The sequence below is a fragment of the Eschscholzia californica genome, unplaced genomic scaffold (assembly GCF_041429995.1).
Source record: "Eschscholzia californica isolate CP2 unplaced genomic scaffold, dmEscCali1.0.p SCAF_4, whole genome shotgun sequence".
Lineage (NCBI taxonomy): Eukaryota > Viridiplantae > Streptophyta > Magnoliopsida > Ranunculales > Papaveraceae > Eschscholzia > Eschscholzia californica.
This window is the reverse complement of record NW_028238461.1, coordinates 34988482-34992678: the sequence shown is the minus strand read 5'-3', so window position 1 is coordinate 34992678 and position 4197 is coordinate 34988482. Positions and strand designations below refer to the sequence as shown.

The 4197-nt window shown below is 39.0% G+C and overlaps 1 pseudogene; it reads right to left on the bottom strand.

Annotated features, from left to right (window-relative positions):
- Positions 1–748: 748 nt before the first annotated feature.
- Positions 749–1292, bottom strand: LOC147544302 (secreted RxLR effector protein 161 pseudogene; annotated as a pseudogene).
- Between the last annotated feature and the right edge of the window lie 2905 nt (positions 1293–4197).

The following is a 4197-nucleotide window of genomic DNA, read 5'->3' as shown; positions in this document are numbered from 1 at the left end:
TGCATTTTCAGTTGTTGCTCGTCAAGTGGCCCGAGGACACTGTATCCTAACATGGTTAGGAGGACATAATCCATTCTTGCGCTCCCACTCAACTTCATGTCTATCCTGTCCTTCCCAGTATCCGTTTTTATAACCTCCTTTTACGGAGCGGCGTTTAACGGAGCCAAAGTCAGACATTCCTTACATAAGATGAGCTGAGCACTCGTGTTTTAAGGAATCTCTTCAATCTTGTCTTTATGAAAAGTTGACAATCATTCTTTGGATGAACTTCTCATGTTGAGGGTTATTCCAGCGTATAATCCTTATTATGCACTCACGTAGTCGAATCGAATACACTATTCCTATAGCCCATGAAACTGCGCTATCCATCGACTCCCGTACTAGGGAATTGATAATGAATCACTCCAAGTTCACTTAGTAGGGTTTCATTCATCAGATCACGCATCTGACAAGCCTACTCGGAGTGCTTTCTTTATCTACGGACTGTCTCTTAAATACCAAACCAAATTTTAAGGACAAAAATAAAATTCCTTTTATTTTATTTATTGAATGCAAGTAATTCGGTACATAAACTCTTTTATGAATCTAAATTACATTTGTTGCCATTCCCCAATGCGCTTTATACCGATGCCCCTCATGTGTGAATCATGTTTGGGCTGAGGTAACGGTTTAGTCAACGGATCTGCAACATTGTCATCCGTGTGAACCTTGCAAATGACCACATCTTTTCTCTCTATGATTTCTCTAATCAAGTGGTACTTCCTTTGGATATGCTTGGATTTTTGGTGTGCTCTTGGTTCCTTGGCTTGGGCTAGCGCTCCATTATTGTCACAATAGAGTGTCACTCTCTCTTCTATACCAGGTAAGACACCAAGTTCTATTATGAACTTCTTTATCCAAACTCCTTCCTTTGCAGCTTCCGAGGCCGCTAGGTATTCTGCTTCAGTGGTAGAGTCTGCAATTGTGCTTTGCTTGGAACTTTTCCAACTCACTGCTCCTCCATTCAGACAGTAGACGTAACCAGACTGCGATTTGAAGTCGTCTCTATCCGTCTGAAAGCTTGCATCCACATGGCCTACAACCTTTAGAGTATCTTCCCCGCCATATGCCAGGAAGTGATCCTTAGTCCTTCTCAGGTACTTTAGAATATTCTTGGCGGCGTTCCGGTGCGTTTCGCCTGGATTTGATTGGTAACGGCTGCTTATGCTCAAGGCATATGAGACATCTGGGCGAGTGCAGATCATGGCGTACATGATAGATCCTATTTCCGAAGCATATGGTACTTTCATCATGTGTGCTAGCTCATCAGGACTCTTAGGACACTGATCTTTGCTAGCACTATGCCATGTGTCATCGGAAGGAATCCTCTTTTGGAGTTTGTCATCTCGAACCGTTGAAGAATCTTATCTATATAAGTTTCTTGACTAAGTCCGATCATCCTCCTTGATCTATCTCTATAGATCTTGATTCCTAATATGTATTCTGCCTCCCCTAGGTCCTTCAGAGAGAAGCATTTCCGAAGCCAGTCTTTAACTGATTCCAACATCGGAATATTGTTTCCTATGGTTTATTGTCATCGACATAAAGGACTAAGAAAACTAGGTTGCTCCCACTAACCTTCTTGTAAACACAAGACTCTTCTGCATTCTTGAGAAATCCAAATTCCTTGATTTTCTCGTCGAATCGAAGATTCCAACTCCAGCTTGCTTGCTTGAGTCCATAAATGGATTTCTTAAGCTTGCAAACTTTTCCAGCATTTTTGGAATCTACAAAATCTTCGGGTTGTGTCATGTACACATCCTCTTCCAAGTGTCCGTTTAGGAAGGCGGTTTTGACATCCATTTGCCAAATCTCATAATCATAATGAGCTGCAATTGCTAGAATGATCCGAATGGATTTAAGCATTGCGACAGGTGAAAAGGTTTCATCATAGTCTATACCATGAATCTGTTTGTATCCTTTTGCCACGAGGCTAGCTTTGAAAACGCTAACGTTTCCATCCTTGTTAGTTTTTACTTTGAAAACCCATTTGTATCCGATTGGTGTTGCTCCATTGGGTAAATCGATCAAGTCCCATACTTGATTTTCTGACATGGAATCCATTTCCGATCTCATGGCCTTTAGCCATTTTTCGGAGTTGGGGCTCGTCATAGCTTGGTTGTAGGTACTCGGCTCATTATCTTCTAACAGCAGGATATTTGTTTTCTTAGATAATTCCTGAAGCCTTTGAGATCTACAAGGGGCCTGAGCAACTTTTGGAGTTTTCTCAACTATTTGAGATGTCTCCTGCGAATTTAATTCGACTTGTGCGGGAGGTTCCACGAGTTTCTCTATCTCGACCTCATTTTCCTCTTCCATGCTTTGTGGATAGATAGGAACCGCTAAACCTCTTGATATCTCTATATCCGTGTTTATTTGTTGCTCATATCGAATTTCATCGATATCTACATTTCTCCCAGTTGTCTGTTTGGAAAGGAATTTCTTTTCAAGAAAGACACCATCTCGAGCAATAAACACTTTGTTCTCAGATTCGTGGTAGAAGTAGTAACCCCTTGTCTCTTTTGGATAGCCCACAAAGAGACATTTGTCTGATTTGGGTGCGAGTTTATATCCTTGTAAACGTTTTACATAAACTTCGCATCCACAAAGGTATTCTTCTTTCCGTTATTAACTTGTTACTAGTTCATGCATGCGATCCTGAAAACCTTGTGTTAAACATATAGATGTTTGAGATTCCGCTAACAACATTAGGTAGCACGAAACCCAACATCGACCCCACCCCCACCCCCTAGTTCGTGAGGAGCAGTCCAAGATTCAATGAAGCGGCTTTTATCCTAAAAGATAACCGAAAGCCAAATTTAGACATCATCACAAATGATCAATAGAAACACATTAGCGAACTGAAATATCATCAATGAGAAATGCTAAAAAAGTGTTCTAGAGAGGTTATAGTGCAAAATTCACAATATGTATATATATATATATATTGAGAGAGAGAGAGAGAGACAATACCTAACTAAACTCTTGAAGATTTGAGATATTCATGAACATTTCCTTGAACACTAGTAGTAGTTGATATTTGGGTAAAAATAGGTGTCAGATCATCCCCAATGGCCCTCCATGACGCCAAATAATGGCGTTATGGAGGGAAGACTCCACCCCGTGGACCAGAAACCAGGAAAGACTTCTAGTGCCATGAATAGTGCCCTGACAGATATGGCTGGTCACTGTTCCTCCCACCAAATTTGTGGAATGGTGGCCATGTCTTTTTTTATTTTAAGTGTGTCTTTATTTTTTTTCTTTTAATCCTCTTAGTGTTTTTTTTCTATGTTTGGTCCCATAAAAATTTTAATTACTCAATTATGTTATAATAAAACTTAAAATTATACATTTAACTAAAATTTTCGAAAAAAAAAACTACCTTAAGTATTTTTATTTATACCCTCAAAAACACATAATCGATGTATTATGATTATCATCTCCGCCGAGTATCGATTTTGTGTACTCCGGGTTTTCTGAGACATTGCATTACTATTAGTCCTAAGTGAACAACTTATTGAAGAATCAATAACGTCCATCATTGCCTTTTTTCCCATAAATGATCAATTAGAGCATCTCGTAGTGCAAAATGAACATTTTTATCTTTCATTTGCTTGTGTCTAGATAAGAATCGTTTGAAATGTTCATTTTCATTTTTACAGTTGAAATTTCAGAGAGAATGTTAGTTAGTTTACGATCGCCATGTTCATCTTCTACAACCATGTTATGCATTATAATGCAAGCAACAACCTCTAAAACTATAGCTGGATGTCTACTATGTCCAATGCATTGTCTTGCTCAAGCTGCAGGACAATTTAACCAAACCCAGTGCATGCAATCAAGACTCTCCAACATGCCAGGAAAACCTCTTTCTTCTTCTTTTTGCAAGAGCCTTGCAATATCATTAGCATTAGGAATTCTCAGGTATGCAGTACCAAAAATTTCGATTATTGCACGACAAATTCTTTTTAAAGATTAAAGATTTTGTAGCAGTTGATTCACCAATTCTAACATAATCATCTGTTGCATCTGCTATTATTCCATATGCAAAGGAGATAATCTAAGTTTCTTTGCTGCATCTCTGAAGTGAACAAAATAATGATCATGCGCTTCGACTACACTGGAAATTCGTTGGAAGAGATTCTTCCCCATTCTAAA